This window comes from Tetrao urogallus (genome assembly GCF_951394365.1).
Source record: "Tetrao urogallus genome assembly, chromosome: 13".
In the NCBI taxonomy this organism is placed as follows: Eukaryota; Metazoa; Chordata; class Aves; order Galliformes; family Phasianidae; genus Tetrao; species Tetrao urogallus.
In genome coordinates this window covers 537143-561149 of record NC_136826.1, presented here as the reverse complement: position 1 = coordinate 561149, position 24007 = coordinate 537143, and positions in this window count along the sequence as shown.

The window sequence follows — 24007 nt, the reverse complement described above, 5'->3', positions numbered from 1 at the left end:
AGATCTTTGATAAATTAAATGGCAGTTTAAATGACAGGCTATTTCCAAATTCGGAAATATAAGGAATGAAATCTCACGGGTACATCCCAGAAATGTAAAAATTTAGATTTCCATGTTAGTGTTTATGAAACCTCTTATGTCTGCTTAAGAAGCTGGTGAAATCCTGCATTTGAAACTTGGAAAGGTCCATATAAAGTCTATTAAAATCCAGACAATGTTGCTGCAATATGCATGCAAAGGTTATCTTCACAGGTGTTCTAAAACACCTTCTATTAGTTATTTCAGAGCTTGGTTAAAGCTGTGGCTTGGTATGATTCTTTTTTTTTTTTTTTTTTTTATCTCTATATGTTTCCCTGTAACTGAAGCAAAGTTTTGATTTGCAGTGCTGTAAGAATTCAAGGTCATGTAAAAGCAGTGCATCAATGCAATGTGAATGTTCCTGAGCTGTGTGGAAAGAAGTGAGTTTGCACTGTGCCTTCGCAGCATTGCCTCATGTGGCCCCTGCGTGTTACTTGCTGCTTATTTTTGCAGGGAATGTTGGTGTATCACTGGCAATGTCATGTCCTGTTCTCATTTCATACTCTGTAAAGGCAGTGACATTAATTTGTGTCCATTTGAATAATATTCTTTGTCACGCGGAAAGAGATCTTGTGACAGCCATGAGCTTTGTTTAGCAAAAAACACTTTTTAGAAACAGCAGTTTTGAGAGACTTCATTTCACAAGAATGAATGAGTACTTATTAGCTGACACCCATTAATTTTCATTTCAGTTTGAAAATTTGCAAGAGATGCAAGATAAGTATAATCTCCTTTCTATGGAGTAATCCAAATTTTTTATAAATAAAATGGCAACGTTTTCTTTTAATTTCTGAATACTGTCTTTTTTTAAAATATGTTTTCAAACTCCTCAATCTGTCTTTGTGCTTACAGTAGCAGTCTTCTCCATGCCTGCTTTTTTAAAGTTTTTGTTTGTTCGTTTGTTTTTCTCTGATTTCTCTAACAAATCAAATAAACGAATTTCCTGGGGTTGGGTGCACCATGACAGCTTCTGCCATTTTAAACTCCTGTGGTGCTGGAGGCCTTTTTGTCAGTTGCTAGGCCAGCTATGGCAGGCACAGGGATACATCCTTCCCCCACACAGGGCATGTGGCTGCCCCTCACCACCCAAATGCAGCCAGTTATGACCAGCATAGCAGCCTAACATTTAAGAGATTTAGCCTGTAAACATACCACTTTTCAGATTGATAAAGAGCCCATGAAGAGGAGGTAATGTGGTTACATTGTGACTAAGGCTACTAATGGGAATTAGTCGTACAGGTCAAAGATTTCCTTGTTAATCAGGAGAAAAGATTGGAATATTGTGCATGAAGAACTGGATAGTTCTGAAAACTGAAGCAAAATAAACACTCCTTTCTCAAACAAACAAAAAAACAAAAAGCAGTGTGGTCTTTCACTTAGACAGAAAATATTCTGCCTGAAGCTGAGGTGATGAAATAGGAATAAAACAATTTTTGTAAACTATTTACTATTAGCAGGATATCTATCCATGAAAATGCATATATGCATATGTAGCTGCAGGAACTATCAGCTCTATGTATTTTTCTTGACATACATGTTAATGACATAAGCCCTAAGTAGAAATTATTTTTCTGGGCATCAATTTTAATGAAAAAATGAGCCTAAATTAGAAGTAAAATAGAGATAGGCAAGAACAATGACTAGTTTTGTCTTATGCAGAGAAAGTCTTGTCTCTCTAAGGTAGAAAATGATGAGAGCATGAGAGCAGATTTGATTACTTTCCACAAACAGCTGTTTTGCTATTTTGAGCCTAAATTGAGTCAGACTGATATTTCAGATTATCACTTGTGCTTCCTAGTAGAAAATTATCATCTCCTTTAGAAGCCAGAGACAAGACTTTTGGAATATCAGTTTGGCTTGAAAGCTGAAAAGGAAGTCAGGTAGGATGATTTTGAAGATATGATGGTCACTTCCACTCTCGTGTACATCTGAGGGCTAGCTGAAGCCTTGTAGAACCTCTTTAAGGTATGTAATAAAGAATTGGAGTTGAACATACAGTATATGCTTCCGCACTGTTTCTGTATTCATTGCCAGCCCTGAACCACACAAAGTTTCATGTATAGCAAATTGTGTAATGTCTCATATAATATTTTTTACTGTCATATTTCACAGCCAGTGAGTACCTGTATGTACTTCTAGGTAAGTTCTGTGTGATCATGTTCTTTCTTGACACTTTTGAGGATTCCATGGGCAGAACTGCATAGTTTGTGTAGATGATTCTGTATACAGAGTCTTTCTTACTCTTCTGTTTAAAAGAAATTAGTCAAATAATTCTGGTAAAGCAATATTCATAAACAAGAGAATCATACTGCAGCTTGGTTGCTGTCTCCAAATGGTATTCATTTCAATGTGACATTGTGGCCAAACAGCCCAATGTTACCATGGTGTAAGAAATTACTAAAGCAATACAGAATCTGGTATCTAATTATCAAGGAATATCAAGCAGGAAGGAGCTGCATAGCCTGAAGTCTACTCTTTTATATTTAAAAGTATCTGCAATAGGAAAGATGAAGGACTTACTGAATAGACCAAGAGACATTCTGTTTCCTAAGCATATGAAATGTTTCTTGTGATCTGGCACTAGAATTCCCTGAGGAGAATTAGTCACTGCTTCTAAGTCTCCAGCATGCAAAGTTTTACAGCAATGTTTTGATCAAGTCAACGACCATTCCGATCATCCTAAATAGATACATCTTAGGAGAGATCTTAGAACTTTTACCATCTTATTTCTGCCAAGATTTTGTAAATATCAGATCTTGAATTTTTATATTAAGGTTAGAGAAGTCTCAGCAGATATGCGAAAGGCTTTGAAGCCTAAACCAGCATAATAGCTGCCATGTGTTGAGACCATGAACTCATTACCTATTCTAAAATGTAAGTGATAGATTCATACAAACACTAGGAAAAGTATTTAACTGCCTTGAGTGCCTCCATGTCACTGGCTTGTCTTTTAAATCATGCTATGAACAAGTTCCCATTAGCATCATAAAGTTTGAATATTTTTCCAGGTTATTAGAATGAGAGACAAGTTCTGCACTTTAAAGTATGCTCATTGATTGTCTATCTTGCATAATGTTGCCAAGCTACTGTTGATGCATACTGTTTTTCTTATCTGGAGATAATGGGAACTGGTCCAGTATTTGGCCCTCTGTTTTTATCCTTGTAGGAGCAGCAAATCTCACTGAAGGCACTGAAGGAGTATAACAGAAGTATGGTAAAGTTTTATTCTTAAATATATGGAATGCCTTTAACCAAAGGCTGTATTACTTTTATGTGGATACGAAGTACATCTTGTACATCAATATAAAATCTATGCTTTGAGTTAGCTTTCCATCGTGAAAGCGTACAACAGAGAAAGAAATATTCATAATGCTTTTTTGTGGTGAAAACGTGGCTTTACAAGAGGAGAAAATACTGTGTAACTATCTGGAGTCTACGTTCCCTTTTCTAAATAGGCTCTTTTTTATTTTCACTTTTTAGTACAAAGCTTTTACTGCAAATATTTTGAAACAAAAACAATGAGATCGAATCATGTGGCCACTAGTACTTGCTTAAGCTGAGTTTTGTTGCCAAATTGAAAGTTCATTTCTGGCAAAACTTTTATTATAATGATGTCATAGAAAACTTGAAAAGCCCAAAGTTAGTACCAGCAATAGCTTTTGTCATAGTAGTGCATTTTTAAGTTTGCAGTAGTACAATTCAGTCCTGCAATTCAGTACTACGGTATGATTTTGTTTTGTTTTCCATACATCAATTTTGTTGATAACACTAACCTAAGTGGTGCAGCTGATACAGCAGAAGGAAAAGATGCCATCCAGAGGGATCTTGATAAACTCAAAAGGTCCGTTGTGAAACTAGTGACATTCAACAAAGCAAAGTGCAAAATTTTCCACTTGGTTCAAGGTAATCCCAGATATTTATCAACTGGAAAAAGAAATCTTTGAGAGTAGCCCTGCTGAGAAGGACATAGGGGTTCTGGTTGATGAAAAATGGAACATGAGCCAGCAGTGTGTTTGCAGCCCAGAAAGCCAAAATATCCTGGGCTGCATCAAGAGAGGGGTGGCAGCAGGGCAAGGGAGGGGACTGTTCCTGCTCTGCTATTGTGAGGACCCAGCAGGAGTACTGCATCAAAGCCTGGGGCCTCTAATACAGGAAAGATGTGGAACTCCTGGACCAGGTCCGGAGTAGGGTCATGAAGATGATGCAAGGGCTGGTGCTTGTCTACTTGGGAAGATAAGTCGAAGGAACTGGGCTTGTTCAGCCTGGAGAAGAGAAGACTTAGGGGAGATCCCATTGTAGCCTTCCAATATTTAAATACAATTTGTAAACATGAAGGAAATCAACTTTTTACATTTTTACATGGGTAGATAGTGATAGAACAAGGGAGAAAGGTTTAAATCTAAAGGAAGAAAGATTTAGATTAGATGTCAGGGGGAAGATCTTTACTGAGAGACTGGTGAGGTGCTAGAACGTTGCCCAGAGAGTCTGTAGGTGCCTTGTCCCTGGAGCTGTTAAGGCCAGGTTAGATGTAGCCCAAGGCAATCTGATCTAGCACTTGATCTAGTGACTGTCAGCCCTGTCTGTGGCAGGGGAGTTAGAATTTGATGATCCTTGAGGTCCCTTCCAACCAAAGCCATTCTATGATTCTTTGATTCTATGACTCTATGATGATTCTATGACACTGTTTTTAATATTTACTAGATTTGCTACAGAACTAAGCTAGAGGGAAAGGGATGACTGAGACAAAGTTTTTTTAAGAAAATACTTTAGAAGGGATGACAGAAAAGGTTTTGACTCGTGCTAGGTGACAAACTGAAAAGCCAATGAGGTGTGTCAGGGAAAGACAGTGGAACATAAAAATAAACAAGAATCACATGAGTGGATCTGCATAGAGCAGTGGCCAACTTTGTTTTTTATTTCTTTTGAAATGTAGCAGACAAAATGTGTAAATTTAGTAGTCGATTGAAAGTTACTGTGGGATATAATTAGAAAAACTAAGTTCCTGCTTTCTGCAAGGATGTAATGACGAAGCAAAAGTTTGTTATGATCTCCAGAAATATTAAATTATAAGAGGATATAGATTTTTTTATTTTTTTATTTTTTGATCCTTAAAGCAGGAAGAGTATTCACCAGAATCTCAGGTAAAGGAAATAATGTCTAGGTTTTAGTTCAATGAGAAAACAGGAAGCAAAGTTATAGACAAGGGACAAGATTTGGAACTAATTCAAACAAGATTTGGAACTGAAAACAGTAGTATCAGAAACACACATACACACACAGCAAAGGATATTTTACCCCAAGTGAGGACTTTGTAGATGTTCCATTACATTCTAAAACATTAGTTACAGTTGTGATTTATCCAGCCAATTGCCAAGACATAGAAATGACAGCCAACAAACTCAGCTGAGAGTTGAATTGCTGTGTTATCCAAAAGATGGTCATATTCAAAACTGGAAGAAAAACAGAACAACTACAACAACAACAACAAAAACATCTGAGGTGTGGGGAAAGATGTAATTGTGAGTGAGTCACCAAAAAGTTTATCAGACTCCTTGACAGACCTTAACACTGTGAAACCTTGGGAGTCTGGAGTATAAGACAGAGAGCAAACGGTATCTGTTTGCATCTAAGGGGAAACAAGAGATTCTGTTTGTATGCACTGTTAATCTTATCACACTTAAGAAACCTTTCATCCTTTATCACTGTTGTGTGGGAGAAGCTAGGCCCAATTAACTGATTAGAAGGACAGGAATTTCTTGCTTGTAAATGAATGGTATATAAAACGTATGTTGAACACAATAAAGTAAAACGATTCTGAGAACTATTCTGATGCTACAAGAAACTGTGAGAGCTCTCTAACTTGACTGAGTGCCAACACTAAGGGATGAGTGATGAAAAGGACATTTATGGTCAGTTATTTTGCCTTGGATCTGGGAAAATGCATGAAAATTATAAATAAAAATTGGGGCATTTAGAGAAGCAGCATTAAAATCAAATACAATGATTGTTTGTAAGGAAGAACTAATAAATTAGTAGTAGACTACCAGCAGAAAGGCTAAGAAAGTTGTCAGTAGAAAGTTTTAAATTTATAGCCTGCAGAAAAATTCAGATGCTGTATTTAAGTAAATAAATCGATCGGGAAAACAAAACAACTACAAGACCTCACCAAAAATGTGTATTCTGCACATCTTCCACATTCCTTGAAGTACACATAGTGGAGGGAAATATCTTTTTTCAAGTTTGGAAACCGGATGTACTTAACTGGTGGAAGAAAGGGGAAGGGCAGAGAGAGAGGCTAATAATGGGGGGAAGAAAATAGGAACTGTTCCAATTATAAGACCATGGGAAAGGTTTGGCAAAGCTCTTAAGGGACTGAATCTTGCCTAGGAATATAAGGAATTTTCAGTTTGTATGCAGTGCAGTGAACTTTAAAAGGCTAAGTATTTTACCTTTTCCTTGTTTGTTCTGGCTGTTCTTCATCCAGCAGTTTGAGCTCATCAGTCTGAGCAACTTTGGTTTTATAAAAGCTTCTCAAGAAGCCTTTACAAGTATAATGAGCTATCACTGAATATATTACATTATGCATCTTTATTTTTTCTTTTCTATGTATGCTGGGGACTTATTAGTGCCTCTTAAAGGGATAAGAATAATCTGTCTTTCCTGTACAATTGCTTTTATTATTTATTCTCTGTCTTTGTAGTAACTTAAATCATTTGTCATACTGTCGTGACTTTTTTTTTTTTTTGGCTGATGTATTTTCCCTGATGGCATCTGTCTTGAGAATTTTGTATTGGCACTAAGAAGGTGAAACATATATTTCTATTTAAACTCAATTTCAGGATGCCTGAACGAATTAGGCTATATATGTTAACATAATCAATTGATGATATCAGAAAACTTTAATTTACTTAATTCAGGACTCCTTAATCTATCTGAATTTCTCAATGGAAATTTTTACTGAACCAGAAGTAATTATAGGACAGTAAAAATCAGCTAAAATTGATAGCAACTCGTTTGGTATAAAATCATAATGAGGATCTTGGAATTTTTAACACTACGGAGCTTTCATAATAATAGTAATTACTCAAATAATATTTTATTTTTTGTATGATTATATCTGGAGTAAAGCAAGCTTACTGGCATGTAAACTTGTAGGAATTTCCATACTGAAGAGGAACTAGATTGTGATGATCTGATTTATGGTAAATATTATGCCACTTTGGAAGTAGTTTCATCTATTTGATTCAAGAGGCTTTAAGGGGCCAAATTCTGTTTTCTCTAGCATGAAAGAAATACTTATCTGATTTTTCAACACTGAATATTGATTCACAGATGTAATCATAATTTTGAGTCAATCACAACATTCTGGTGCTTCTGTAGCGACTCATTTGAACAATACTTCTGATATCATTAAAGCATCGTGAATAAAAAATCCACTACTAATTTTAGAGCTCCACTAATACTGCAGTGTGAGGAGCATATTATCTTATAAATGAGCTGTCAGCAGTCTAATAATACAAAATTATATAAATCTAATTTTATATTATCTGGTCATATTTTCTTGAAAAACATCACAAAGATAAAATCTTAGTTTCAGAAATTATGCTAAATGCATGCCAGCTAAAGGATAGATAAGATTTTTTAATAGTCAACAGGGAAATGAATTGTGTGCTTCTCAGATAAATTTACATTTCATTCAGAAGAAATTTGAATCTCAATATCATATCAGCACTCATCATTTTTAAAAGCTTACTTTAGAATATATGCTCTTATTTAAAAACATGATGTTTAACATATGCTTAAATGAAGGATACACTAGGGTGCTTTGTGGCTCTTTTCAAAAGTAATATGGATGAATTGACTTTTCTCTATCATCAAAGTAAATTAATTCTCTCTTAGATTTACTCCCCAGTCTCTGGGCAACTAGAAGAGGTGGAAGCAGTAGTCACATTTCTATAGGTAAAAGCATGTTATTTTGACCTTCCTAGTATATGGCCAACAATAACTTATTCCTTCCAAGGATGTAGCTGTATGGATTTCATCAATCAAATGTTTGTAGTGAAACATCAGAAAACTTGTAACCATCCGTATAAGAAAAATATTCTACGCTCTTCTTTTTTTTCTTCATTTTCCATAAGAATGTGGAGTCCCATTTTCTATATCAGAGCTCTGTTATTACACGTTTAACCAAACTCTAAATCAGTCTGTAATTTATCTAAGTAAGTTTCACTGGTACCTTTAAATTACAAATAAATGATGTAGTAGATTTATAAGGTATGGTTTATAAGGTTTATGGCGAAATAAAATTCTAATTATTTGAGGTATTACACAGGAATTTCCTAACTACTTACTAAGTATCCTGAATTCTTTTCAGCTCCAATGTATATTCTTTCACCAATTATTTGAAATTATGAATCTAGCGATAGGATTTGTAGTAATGTTAGTTGTATATTTGTTGATTGTACAGCATTACATAAGGTGTTTGGCTGGCTTGCCAGTTACTATCAGCTGCCTTTGTCCTTATCTGAACACAAGGAGTATGCATTCAAGCAGTGCTTGACAAACAGACTATTCTGGCATTTCTGGTAATAATGAATTGTTATTCCTAACATGATTAATGTTTACAGTTCCTTCCAATGGAAATTTGTGGGTTTTGTTTAGTTTTGCTCTGTTTTCCCCAGTAGAAATTGAATCCTAACAGTGTATGAAAATACAGAACATTGTGGTGAAAGATCACTTGAAGTTAACAGTGATTGTGATGGCAATACTTACCAAGTATTTACTTAACTGCTGATAATAAGGAAACAATATTTTAATGGAAGAACTCTTCTTTCTTACTAGTTATGAAAATTGTGGAGGTACAAGCAGTGTCTTAACATACTTTCCAAACTACTGAAGAAAAGTACTGTTACAGGTGTAAGAGCCAAACTGAAAACGTGTTAGGATGGATTAACTATCCTCGTTCCACTGCAGTTCGTGAGCTCAGGCTGGAGTAGCTCTCTAGATATCTGGTTAAAACATATATGCTGCCAATTTTCAAAGGAGTAATCAAAGCCATCTGTATGACTCTATGTTCTCTTGAGATCTGAAACCTACCACTAATAATTCCGGGAAACCTATGAAATCCTATTTACTGGACGTAAGGCATAAAGCCTACTGTTTGCCAAGACATTTCTTAGAATGTTGCTATCAGGACTGCTTTCTTCTGGCACTGCTCTGCTGAAATCCAAGCTTCTGTAACCACATTCTATCTCTGGGACTGGCCTGCTGCTTTTCCATTTTTATACCTGCCTTTCTACTCTTAGTTACTTCTAGCTATAAAGACTGACCACAGAAACACTGAATCAGGGAATTCCAATGACAAAAAGCAGAGTTATTGATTTGAAGGGCTTAAGACCTACTTTGGGTCTACAGAAGTTTCCCAAAAAGCTAAAAATGTACAAAGAGAATATGTTTTACAACAATTGTACTCTTGAAAGGTGATGTTTAATTTAGGAGGCTATGAAGAGTGCTCAATGAGGAACAAATCATTATTCTGAAATGTAGGTTTTAATGAATTCATGCAGATGCAGCAAGATTTACCTTAACATAAACTGCAAGGTAAGCTGTTAGTACTTCTGCAGAAGTAGTTTTCCTGGAATCTAATTTCTAACAAATCTTATTCTGTTTACACTGATAGCTTTTGATCTTCCATCCACACACCAGATGTCAGGAAGACACCAAGCCTATGAATTACTAATTAGTTACACTGTTTGGAAGGCCCAGCACTCTTCTCACAGAATTCACAGTATTTGAACAGTACAAGTTTTACTCTTTCTATTGATATATTGTATAGCTTCTTTAGCAGTGTGGTTTATTACAAATATCTCTTTTGTTCAGCGTTGAAGTCAGGTTGACAAATTTAATTACAGATTCTTGTCATCAAAGGTCATGTTTTTCAAAACGGACAGAGATGGAGTGCTTTTTAAAATAGTTCTTTGATGAAAATTCCTGTCAGCTGCTCATAAAAAACAACAGTGCAGTCATGATGTCTCAAAAAGAACTATTAAATCAAATGTTGGAAATAATTTTTGACACTCAAGAGAGTGCCAAAGGACCCAAACAGGCTACATTACCTTTACAACCTATGTGCTAGTTTGTTCACTTTTTTCTGTTTCATAGGTTCACAGAATCTTTTAAGATGGAAAAGACCTCCAAGATCAGTAAGTCCAACCATCACCTAACACTGTCAAGTCCACCACTAATCCATGTCCCTTGAGCACTACATCCATACATTTCTTAAATACCTCCATGGACAGTGCCTCTATCATTTCTCTGGGAAGCCTGTTTTAATGGGTAGCCACCTTTTCCAGGAAGAGATTCCTCCTGATAGCCAAACTAAAACTCTAGTGGTGCAACTTGAGCCTGTTTCTTCATGTCCTATCACTTTTCATTTGAGAAAAAAGGCTGCTGCAATCTCCTTTCAGGTAGCTGTAGAGGTTAAAGAGATCCCTCCTCAGCCTCCTTTTCTCCAGGGCAAACAATTCCAGTTCCCTCAGCCACTCCTCATATGTCTTGTTTTCTAGTCCCTTCACCAGCTTTGTTTCTTTTCTTTGCATCATGCTTATGTTACTCAGTACCCATCTTACAGTGAGGGACATCAAACTGAGCACAGTCACTGAGGTACAGTCTCACTAGCATCGAGTACAGAAACACAATCACTTCCCTAGTCCTTCTGGCCACACAATTTCTGATGCAGGTCAGAATGCTATTGACCTTCTTGGCCACCTGGGCACACTGCTGCATAGTGTTCAGCAAGCTGCCAGCCAACAACTCCAGTCCATTTCTGCTGAGTAACTTTTCAGCCACTGTTCCCCAAGCCTAAGGTTCTCATAGGTTTGTTATGACCCAAGAACAAAACTTAGTCTTGCTCAATGCCATGCAAACCCGTGCATCCCATTGAGCCAGGATACTTTTACAAAGCCTTCCTACCCTCCAGCAGATCAACCAACTTGATCTCCAGTCATGGTTTTGTGATTTTTGGCTTTTGGTATTCCACATCATAACATCATGTGGGGCACTGGGACTTTAACTGTTAATGCTCAAGTCCTGGGCACCTGCCCAGAAGAGAAGAAGAACTACATTCCCCAGGGGACCTTGTGGTCAGGGAGAGGAAGTTTAACTCCTGGCAAGGTCACCTGATGTGCTCTTTCTCGCCTGCCCTTTGTCGTGGGCGCTGCTCTGCTCTCCCTGCTGCTCAACTGGACTGTGCATCTCACCCCAGTGTTCTGGTGAGGCCTATCCACATTTCGGACATTCTCTCTCTCATTATATTTTATTTATTAGCTTCAATTCTGATTATATTGCATTATAGTGTGTTATCTTGCATTCTGATAATTTACTCAGCAAATTAGTTTGTTTCTCCTCAGATCGTTGCCACTGTTTTTAATTATTTTGGGGTCCCCTGTTTCCTTTTTTTTCCGGAGGCACGGATCTGCAGATCCCTCCGCCCTGCTCGTCACAGAACTGGGCCAAACCAGCCCGTAAACCATTGACATCTCCTCATCAAGTTGGTCGATAAAAATATTAAAAAAGCTGGCCACAATACCAGGGGCCATTACTAGCTTCAGCGTGTCCCTAAGAAGCAGCATCTATTTACTGAAAGGGAGGAAAAGAGCAGTGTCAGGAAATTCTCTTTAATATTATGATGGATGATGCATTTCTCATGCTATACAAATGCAGTTTAGTCTGTCTGCCTTCTACGTCCATCATTTAGTGCTTGTATAAGAACAGTTTGGTTTTGGGAGCCTTAAGCCACAGAATCACAGAATTGTAGGGGTTGGAAGTGTCCTTTGGGGATCCAAGTCCCCTGCTAAAACAGGTTTCTTACAGTAGATCACATGGAAAAGTGTCCTGACAGACCTTGAATAACTGAGGAAGACTCCAAAACCTCCCTGGGCAGTCTGTTCCAGTGCTTTACCATCCTCACGGCAAAAAAAAATTTCCTCCACAAGTCTATATAGAAATTCACGTGCTCCAGTTTTTCCCACTTCTTCTAGTTCTATTGCTGCACAACACTGAATATAGTCTGGACCCATCCACTTAACCCCCACCCTTTAGGTATTTATATACAATGATGATGAGGTCACTTCTCAGTCTTCTCTGTATTGAACAGTCCCAGGTCTCTCAGCCTTTCCTTGTACGGGAGATGCTTCAGGCCCCTGATCACCTCTGTTGCCTTCCACTGGACTCTAAAAGATCTCTGTCTTTTTCTCTGTGTATTTTGAACTAAAGAGCCCCAAACTGTACACAGTATTTCAAATGTGACCCTACAAGGGCAGAGTAGATGGGAAAGATCACCTCTCTCAATCTGCTGGCCTCACTCCTGGTTTATCCCAGAATATCATTAATTTTCTTGGGTTTTCTGCTGGCTAATCTGCAGGCCATGAGGAATACCAAGTCCTTCTCAGAACTCCTTTCCAAGAGGCCTATCCCTTACCTGTACTGGTACATGCAGTTATTCCTCCCCATGCACAGGAACCACACTTGCTCTTGTTGAACCTCATCAGGCTGTTCTCTGCCCAACTCACATGTCTGTCAAGGTCTTGTTGAATGGCAACACAGCTTTCATGCGTGTCAGCCACTCCCCCTAGTTTTGTGTCATAAGCAAACTTGTTGAGAGAGGACTATCACTTTATTCACTTTGTTGATGAAGATGCTGAACAAGACTGAACCCAGAACAAATCCCTGGGGAATACTACTAGTTACAGACCTCCAACTAGACTCCTTGTAGGAGAGGTGCTTCAGTCCTCTGATCATCTTAGTGGCCCTCCTCTGGGCCCATTCCAAGAGCTCTGTGTCTTTCTTGTACTGGGGGCCCCAGGCCTGGACGCAGTGTTGCAGATGGGACCTCAGAAGAGCCGAGAAGAAGGGGACGATCACCTCCCTCTCCCTGCTGGCCGCCCCTTTTTAATGCAGCCCAGAACACAGCTGGCCTTCTGGGCTGCGGGCGCACACTGCTGCCTCATGTCCAGCTTCTTATCCACCAGAACCCCCAAGTCCTTCTCTACAGGGCTGCTCTCAAGGAGATCTTCCCCCACTTTGTATAAACAACTGGGTTTGCCCCAACCAAAGCGCAGCACCCTACACTTGGCCTTGTTGAACCTCAATTTGTCATGGGCCCACTTCTCCAGTCTGTCCAGGTTCCTCTGGATGGCTTCCCTTCTCTCCAATGTATCGACTGCACCACTTAGCTTGGTGTCGTCTTCAAACTTGCTGAGGGTGCACTCAATGCCATCATCGGTCACTGATGAAGATGTTGAAGAGCATCGGTCCCAAGACCGACCCATGAGGGATATCGCTTGTGATCAGCCACTACTCTGACGCAGAACCATTGATCACAGCCCTTTGGCTGTGTCCAGCCAACCAATTCCTAATCCACTGAACAGTCCATCCTTCAAATCCACACCGCTCCAACTTTTAGAGAAGGATGTGGTAAGGGACCATGCCAAAGGCCTTGCAGATGTCCAGGTAGATAACATCCATCACCCTTCCCCATCCATCAAAGCCATCACTCCATCATAGAAGGCCACCAGATTGCCAAGCATGATCTCCCTTGGTGAAGCCACACAGGCTGTCTTGAATCACTTCTTTGTGTCATATGTGCCTTAACATAGTTTCTAGGAGGATCTGCTCCATGATCTTCCCAGACACAGATGTGAGACTCACTGGCCTGTAGTTCCCTGGTTCCTCCTTTTTCCCTTTCTTAAAAATAGGTTTCTTACATCTTGTCATGCCCTCACTAGCTCAAGGGTTACTCCATGAACTATCTCCTCTTTCATTTGTTCAAAGGCTGGTAGTTGCTCAGAGTCCCATGTGAAATAGTTCTTTTTCTGTGTCACCTGATAGAGACAGTTTACAATCAGACTGTAATCTGGAATATGTATTCTTCAGAAATTCACAAGAAAGCTTGTGTTTCATTTTTGTTAGCTGGAGGAGATATAGCAGTTATTTTATGGACCACATTTATGGGTATCTGACGGTGTCCATTTTGTCATTTTATTCCTAAGAGCTGGATCTCCTACGTAGGTCCCTTGACTTTGCTTTATGGCAAAACCCGATTTCAAAAGGATTTGGATTGTCTTCTTCCCTTTCTCAAAAACTTCCTTTGCTATCTTTCCCCATACAATGATGTCATCAATGTATTGCAGGTGTTTAGGAGCTTCCACCTGTTCCAGTGCAATCTGGATCAGTCCATGACAAATGATAGGGCTGTGTTTCTACCCAGGGGTTAGTTGATTCCAGGTCTACCAGGTTTACCCTCCAAGGAAAAGGAAACTGTGTCCTGCACTCTGCTGCCAGAGAGAATGAGAAAAAATGTGTTGGCAATATCATTTGTGGCATACCACTTGGCTGCCAGACTGGGAACATAACTGGGAAAATCTTTTGAAAGCTTTATCTTCTCTGAAGAGCATTATGTGTGCTCTTCAGAGCACACATAATACATAACCGGAACATAACTGGGAAAATCTTTTGAAAGCTTTATCTTCTCTGAAGAGCATTATGTGTGCGTATGGTAATTCTGGATCATGCTCTCATTTAATTATTCTAGTTGTGCTGCATAAATCCATCTCCAGAATCTAGATGAGGTGGTGTGAATCCATCTGTTCACTGTAGAAGGTCAGAATAGAAAAGCATGCTGGGATAAAAGACTTGTAATGACATAAAAGGTACAACTGAACAAGTCTGCATAGCTTACAGTCTGTTTTTGAATAATCCCAGCTAGGGCAGATGTGACTAATCACTCAAAACACTTTGTTTAACAAGGATTTGTCACTTGTGAATTCTGCAGAAATAATTCAACAGTTTCTTAATGTAATGTATTTCACTCTTCTATGCAGGCATAATCTCAGTGGCACTATTGTAGAGCTGATAAATTGTCAAAGCAGCCACAAGGTCAGTCTCAGAATCTTCTGTTTATGGTTTCTTGTAGTTCTTACTCAACCTCCAGGCAAACAGTATTTATTTTTAAATAGATCAGTATTCTGAACGAGGACTGCAGCAGGTGCTATAAGTAAAAAAGTCACAAAAATTCCACAGTAGTTTGAGTGCAGACACTTTCTACTTCAATAATTTTCTACATGAAGATTCTTCATTGTATTAAAAGTAGAGGCTCATTTTTCAGTAGACTTCAACAAAATTGCCACTGCACAAATGATTCCTCTTTGCTGATGATATTCTAATTTTAATGGAAATATACCAATTCAATTGAAAGATCTTTTAGTCATTTCTCTTGTCTGAGTGGAAAGGAAAACCAACCAAATACACACACGCACAAAATGGTAATCTTCCTAAAAAATGGATTGTCTGATCTTCTGTAGTCAAACCGTGAAAAAGGAAAATAAAGCAACAAAGCACTTCAATATGTCTTTGAAAGGACTGAAGAAGTGATCCAAATGATTAAGTTTAGTTTAGACTGATAAAAAATGAAGCTGAATGAAATTTAAAGTTTTCAGTAAAAGAGTGAATCGATTTCAGGTGCTAAGAATATAATTTCTAATATTTAGCTTACGTCCTTGAAATTATATCCTGGAAATTTATTGATTTTTTTTTTTTTCCCCACTTTAAAATTTAATCTTGTGATGAAGCTGCTTGGAACCCATAACTCAGTGATTTGAAATAATGTCTGTTCAAACTTGATCTGCATTCTTTCTGAAATGTGGTTTGTAGCTATTACCTGACGTGTAAGCCAGTAACTGAAACTGAAAATTTTGTAATAATAGGGAAGCTTGCAGTTCCAGGGCCAACGTTACTGAGGGTGATTATTTTCAAATGTGGCACAATTGGAAGAAGGTGAACTAAATTGTCTCTATTTCCCAAAAATGGAAGAGAGTGAGGTGCAACACATGCTCATGTAGAGGACACAGCTGTAACAGCAACATAGCTGAATAACAAAGACCTGGAGCACCAGAGCATCTTTTCAATTTGATATGTAACATCTAAAATATGTTACAATGGAGTTAGAAATTAATCAAAATATAAACAAGATACAAAAAATTCTGTGTATCAAAAAAATCTTACTTCTGGGAGCATTGTACAAGATGTCATCTTCTAATTGTCAAACAAAGTTGTCTTGTCAGCATTATTTGGAAAGAAAGCCAAGACTAAGAGACAACACTGTGAGTGCATAAAACCGCTTCTATCCTGATTACCTGTTGCAGTTAATTACGCCTGTATAAAAAAAAGGACAATGCCAAAACTTCAATGCCTTCCCTTCCTTAGTATTTCTGCTTTATCATAAAAAACAAGAATTAGGTGGTAATTGATTTAGTAATTATGGAAATCCAACATACTTCAAAGCACTTGCTGGAAATCTGAAAGGAAATGAGAAAGTTGCCAGTTCTAGTACTCTATGAGCTGTAGCATTAAAATGTTTCAGCAAATATCATCTGAACAAGGTACATTTGAAATTAGCGAATGCCACAAATTACTAGATCAGCTTGCAGTTTTCTCAGTATATCATGTATCAACAGTTTAAGCATAGCTGAATGAAATAGCCTATATGTTAAATACAAATGCATGTGACTGGGCAGATTGCTTGTTTTTGGAGGAGTTTGTTTTTGGAGGAGGAGTTTAGTACAGGATTAGTAATCAAAACTTGGTCAGAATTGGTCAGCTGAAAATGAATGATTTCTCATTCATTTCCTTGTTTGAGAAAGAAAACAGAGAGGAAGGATTAAAAAGAGAATGCATGTAGGCTTAAAATTTCTGATATGTTGCCTTAGTTTTGTGTAACTTTTGAGTAAGGATAATGTCCTGCATTTTTGTTGAATAGACAGGATTAATTTTTCTTTCCACTAATTAATTAGCAGTCCTGTTTAATGGAAGAATATCGGATAATAACACAATAAGAACATTTTCTTTTAAGTGTGAAGTGAGAAGAATCACAAATCTATAACTTTGATATTAAATAGAGAGCAGCTGTAGAGAAAGGGGTCTGGGGCTGCTGATTGATGGCAGGCTCAACGTATGTCAGCACAGTGCCTGGGCTGCCAAGAGGGCAAACCACATTTTGGGATGCTTTAAATGCAGCATAGCCAGCTGGACAAAAAAGGTGATTCTCCAATTATATTTAATAAAGGTGCTGCCTCCCTTTGAATATTGTGGGCAGTTCTGGACTCCAGAATATGAAAAGGGCACTTGAAATTATCCAGAGGAGGGCAGCAAATCTGGTGAAAAAGCCGGAAGACATGTCCTGTGAGGAGAGGCTGGGGATACTTGGGTTGCCCACTGTGGAGAGAAGGTGGCCAAGAAATTACCTCACTGATCTCTGCAGCTTCCTGAGGAACTGGGGAGTGAGGAGCTAGTCTCTTCCCCTCGGTAACTGGTGACAGGATATATGGGAAGGGCACAGAGCTGAACTTGATGATATTTGTAGGTTCCTTCCAAGTGAAGAATTCTATTCTATTTTTCAGGATTAAGCTTTATCTTAGGGAACACTAGGGAATTATGTGGGTTGCTTCAAAAGCAGTACCTCATATTTATTTCCATGGAAACAACAACAGATACAAAGAGCACAGTAATACTGTTTGATAGACCAAATTATCAACTACAAAGCACCATTTTTTTTCAATCCAAGCACCCCCATTAGCTATGCATAGGTGTGTGGTTATTAAGGAAAATACTGCTTTTTTTCCTATAATATTGTTCATGTTTTTTTACATATTTGCTGGTGTAGTGCTTCATAATTGTTTCTATTGATTTTCTCATCACAGTACTTTAATCAAATGGGCTTCCTTCCTGATTTGTATTAATGTGGAAGCATCTACAAATCTAATACCATTCTGGAAATAAATTCCAGTGTGGCACAAAGCTGATGGAATAAAAATATTAGGATTCCAGATATTTGTGTAAAATCTAGTGGAACTTAAGATGGAACTTTGGGAGTAGAAGCAGTAAATTAAGACTACTTTCTCCCAACTTTCTGAATCTGATATACTGGTATCCTCTTCAGGGGGAAAGATGGGGAATGCTTCCACTCATCTTCTGGGTGATTGATAGTTTGGTGGCTCTGCTCCAAAGGGCAGCAGGTAAAGGTTTAGAAAAGTTTTAGGTAGAGAAAAACGCTGCATGTCTCTCACTTTCTACTGTGGTCTGCAGGCTGTTCCATTATTTACTTCTAAGCACACACAAGTGGCTAAGCCTTCCTTTCCTTTGGTGACTGCAAAGCATGAGTTTCTCTGCAGATTTTTGGCCTTAATGAAAGACATCCATGCTACCCAACTGTGAGCTAGTCTGCTCTGCTTCAGAGACAGCCAGCTGGCTAATGACCTGAGGATACATGAACAGTGAGAACAGCTGGAGTGGTGCTTGAGCTTCATCTCCACAGGTAGTGCATGGATTCTGCTCAGACCTCTTGTTAATGCTGCAAAAGGGATTACCTCTGATCTGATAGACTGCAGTGCTGAGTGAGATTAAACACAACTCTCTGGTTATCTGGATTTGTTCATAAGCATGCTTTAGGCAGCTGACTGAAGGGACTATCTGTCTGGCTTCACAATCTGCGCATGCTTTCCAGGACTTTAATGAGCACCTGGTCCAGGACTTTGTGCTTTGTCTTTTGATAATGTGGGATTAAAATAATAAATATTAGATAACTTAATTTCTAAGATATAAATCCTTCATCGGTCCTAGCTTTTGGATTTAATGTAAGAGAGAAAATTAGGTGCAACAGACTAAAGATAAAGGCATTTGTGAGGATGATAAGCAACAGCTGGGCAATTCTACCCATTGGTTACTGACAGGAAGCCTGTTAGGTGTCTTGCTTGAGCTTGAAACAGTCAGAATTTTTTTGTGTTGTATTGAGAGAGTCCTTTTTATATTTTGAAACATGTTAAAAAACGGACAATTTATCCGAAGAAAGAATGCAGGGGAAAGCGGATCTATAAATTTACTTTTGCACTTTTTTGGTTTTGTCAGGACATGACTTGACATTCAGCTGAATGTTTGATGTGACTCTCTTGCAGGCTTTATTTGACAGCTATTTCTAGACCAACTGAAAGAGTCTTCACTACCACGAGCCTTGAAAATGATGATGCTTATTTTTTTAATCAATATTTTTTGCTAATTACTTTAACTTCTCTTGCCAAGAAGAGAATGAGAAAGGACATTCCCATCCCACCTCGTGTTTTGTGTGCGTTTATTTATACACACACACATATATATAAACAAACACATGTTTATGTATATAAACGTACACCATAAATGTACACATCATTACTGTTAGATGCTACTCTTCCAGCTCTGTGGGAAACATGAGTCTTTCAGCCCGCTTTTCATGGTGGCTGTAAACTAGCATCAAATGTGAATTTTCCCTTGAGAATGAAGTCTCTGACATCCTCTTTGGATGTCATCTTTTTGTTCATCTTCAGAAATGTACATGAAGATCTGAATAAACAAAGGAGAGCAGGATGTCAAAACCTCTGTGAAGAGTAACACATGAATTTTGAGTTCCAAAATTAGTATTAGACTTTGGATAATTTAAATGGACATGGAGTGTAAAATTGGTTTTAGTGTAACTTTTAAAGCAGTTCAAACTTCAAGTGTTGTGATACGTATTTACAACTGAATATATATTAGAATAATTGCTGTGCATCAGGAACTGGTTATCTTAAAGAAAAAGAAAAAAAAAGAAAAAAAAGAATACAAGCCAACAGTATTCTGTGAGTTTAGCTGACAAGAATGCAATACACAGCTAAACATGTATAAAGAGAAATGTTTTTATAAGTGTGAAGATAGCTGTAACTCTTTTTTAGTCAGTTTTGTGCTTGTGAACTACAGAGAGAAGAGTGGGTACCTGGTCATTTCTGAGGTTGCTTCTGACTTCATTTAACATCTCTAAGCTTTTTTTACATGTCTACAGACATAAGTGATGGTGGTGAGGTTGGAAATCTTCTCCCCACTGTTCTCACTGACTCATTCTTTTGTACTCTCTAGTAACTGAAGGAATTTGTCATACATATTTTTCTGACAAAATTAACACCAATGAAAAAAATCAGACCAGCAAATTTAGAGAAATTTGCAACAGTTACCTTCCTCTGTAAAATTAAATTATATGAAATATATTTTGCTTTTACACCTCTCTTTTTAGATTACAGACAAAAGAGTAAATCAGAGAATCACCAGGATTGGAAAAGACCTCCAAGATCATATAAAGCAACCATTCACTGACCACCAATATTTCCCCACTAAACCGTGTCCCTCAGTGCAACATCTAAGTGTTGCTTGAACATCTCCAGGTATAGTGATTCATCCACCTCCCAGGGCAGCCCATTCCATTGCATGAGCACTCATTTGGAGAAGAAGTATTTCCTAACATCCAACCTGAACTTCCCCTGGCACAACTTGAGGACATTCCCTCTAGTGCAACCACAAGTTACACAAAAAAAGAGGCCAACCTCCATGTCACCACAACCTCCCTTCTGGTAGTTGTAGCGAACTAGAAAGTCTTCCCTGAGCCCCTTAACTCCAGACTAAACAATTCTAGTTTCCTCAGCAGTCCTCATAAGGCTTGTGCTCCAGATCCTCCCTCCTGGCTTTGTGCTTTTCTCTGGACACAGAGCCTCCTGTAGTGACTGAACACTTAACATAGTACTTCAGGTGTGGCCTCAACAGTGCTGAGTACGGGGGGATGATTACTTCCCTGCTCCTGCTGGCAGACTATTTCTGATACAAGCCAGGATGCTCTTGGTCTTCTGGGCACAATGCTAGCTCCCGTTTAGCTGAGTGTAGATCAACAGTCCCAGGTCTGTTTCTTCCATACTGTCTTCCAGCTTCTCTACCCCAAGCCTGTAGCAATGCCTAGGGTTTTTGTGGCCAAAGTGCAGGACCCAACACTTGGTCCTGTTGAAGCTCACGCAACTGGCTTCAACCTAGCAATCCAGCCTGTCCAGATCCCTTTATAGGGCCTTCCTACCCCCAGGCAGACTGACACATCCTCCCACTTTGGTGTCATCTAGAAACTTATTGAGGGTGCACTCAATCCTCTCATTCAGGTCATCAATAAAGATATAAAACAGGTAAAACAGGACCTAACAAATAATAATTAGATATTTTGCTCTAATATTTCTATGATTCTTTTTTTTGGGGGGGGGGAGAGGCGGGAGGGGGGGTAAATATTTGGGAAAAGTAACACATTTTTAATTAAAAATAAGCAGCAGACACCAAGAGCATAATAGAAAGAACAAGATAATTTTAAGTTAATTGCAGTTAATTGTATGATGAAGCATAGATATATTGAAGCCTAAATACCTCAGTGTGTTACCTGGGTGTTGTTATCTGTCTTAATTCTCACTGTCTACAAATGGGCACATTTTCCTATTTGTTCTGCTGAAAATTGGTTTTTGCAAAGCATAGTGAGAATGAAGAGTGTATATTAGTGAATCTGGAGTTAGGAATTTAAAGGTATATCTCTGTTAACTTGGAAAATATTTCCTCCTATACATTCTCTTTTTGTCTATAAGATATGAAGATAGAGCCATTCGAGTTGGAATGGATTTTTAAAGGCCATCTTGCCCAGCTCCCCCTGCAGGAGGTATCTACAGGGATATCTACAGCTCCAGCAGGTGCTCAGAGCTCCATCCAGCCTGACCTTGATTGTCTCCTGGGACAGACTATCCACCACCTCTCTGGGCAACCTCTTCTAGTGCTTTGTTAATCTTATTGTACAAACTATTGCAAAACTCTTTGCCATAAATTCTGATTGTATAAGTATGACTTGGTGATAAAAATTGCACTGTTATTGCTTCTGAGTTTTTACTTGGAACTTTATTATGAATAGCTTGATTGCATTGCAAATGTTTGGGTACTCATAGTCGTCAGCCTCAGGCACTAGAAAACCTTTAATCTGCTGACAGAAACATAGGTTAAAAAAAAACTTTGAAATACTGTAGAAATAATGTATTTAACTAGTGAAAAATGTCAGTTTGACTTGAACTATAAAAATGAAAATTAATTTGAGTTGAAATATATGTAAATATATTGCTTCAGAGAACTGCGGTAGAGATCTGCTTTTTTTATCTGCAGTAAGAAATAATAAAAAATAGTGGTTCAGTGACTAATTAGGGGAAACGTATCTAACGGCCAGTGAAGGGGAGAACTGGGAGAGAATTTTAATGTTAGGGCCAAATTTACCTTCATCAGCTTAACTATGTGTGCAAATTAAACTTACTTAGCAGCAGTGTTATGAATTATAAAATTACATATACACAAGGGTGATTACACACCCTTAAGACCCAATGTAGACATTTGAATTTCTATTCCTAAGAAAAAAAAGGACACTGTAGTAATACTTATAAAAGCTTTTTATGAGTTGTATTTTTTGTTGTTGTTACAACTTACCTGATTTCTATTTACTTCAATTATGAGGGTTTGATAACTGAATCTGAAATTGCATTTCAGTAGCAACCAAATACTACTTTACATGAGAGCAAGACTATATTTAACTTAAAAGTAGGTTTAGAGATTTGAAAAATCAAAATCTGTTCTTAATTGCTTTAATCATCCACTGATTTTCTTAGAAGTAATCAGGGCCAATGACAGAAATTATTCCAAAGTAGCGTAAGGAAATCAGAGGCCAGGAGCCACAGCATTTGAGCTGTACAAAAAGGAACTGATTATATTGTCATTTTAGGATGCGATATTAAAAACCCTATGGCTGTGGGTTGATGAGATCACACAGAGACCTCTAGGAGTACTGAGGAAGGCTGCATAAAACCTGAAGGCAGTAGAGCTGCTGAATCTGTGCGTCACTTTATCTTTCAGAAATGGATGTTTTTACCAGTGCTGTGTTATACCTATATGTTTCCAGAGACAGATATATTCTGTTCTGTAATCTAATTCTGTATTCTAAATCTCCTCAGTGGGAATCCTACCTGCTCCCCTCCATCACCTAACAAAATAATAATAATAATAATAATAATAATAATAATAATAATACAAAATTGAAATAGCTGATATCTCTGAAGTAAACTCGAAAGAGATTTCAGAGCCATGGAATAATGTCAGTTTATTTGTAATGAAGGAGGACCTTACATTTTAGCTATCCCTACAGATCTGACCATAACCTTTTTGCAGAATGAAACTTCTTTGTCTGGAATATTTGCATACTATTGAATGCTTGCTAAGCACTGCACACTTGTGTTTGACATTCCACGACAGCCAAAGGAACAGAAGACTCAAATGTCTCAGTATGCATTGTTCTTAGGAATACTTGATTTTACTTTTAAATATTGAAATAATGTAATAATAAGAGATGCCACAGTAATTGTTGATATTGGTTCAGTACTTATTATAATTAGTATAACCATTTACTGTAACTACTTCAATTTAAACTAATATGTCTTCACTTTCTGAAAATTATGAAGGATTGAAAATCTATTTTCTTCTTGGACAAAATGCAATATTTTTCTGTACATAGTGTATCATAAACACCATAAAAATGATAGTATAAACAAGATTAGTACTTCCCCCACAACCATAATTTCTTCTCAATTTTATTTCTAAAAACATATGCATTTTTGGCTGTATTCATGCTTGCAATATGCAGACAGTAAGCAAGTTTAAGATTTGTTCTGAATTGACAGGGGTATATTACTTTTGAAATCTGATTGTGACAATTTGGCTTACAGGCATGCCTATTTTACTGCTAATGCATCTATTTTGGGCTTGTGGACAAAGCTTGCATAGGTTTTTAACTGTTTCTCTCTTTTCTGACAGATGACTGAACAAATGAAAATACAGTAGGATCTAGGTTACCTGGATACCCTTAGCATTTTCCTATAAATGACCAAGGTATATTTGAAAAATGACCATAGCAAAATACTATTAACTATTGAATTTTTTATGTTCTACCTTGCCAGTATTTGTGGCATTGTATTTAAGCATAATTTGT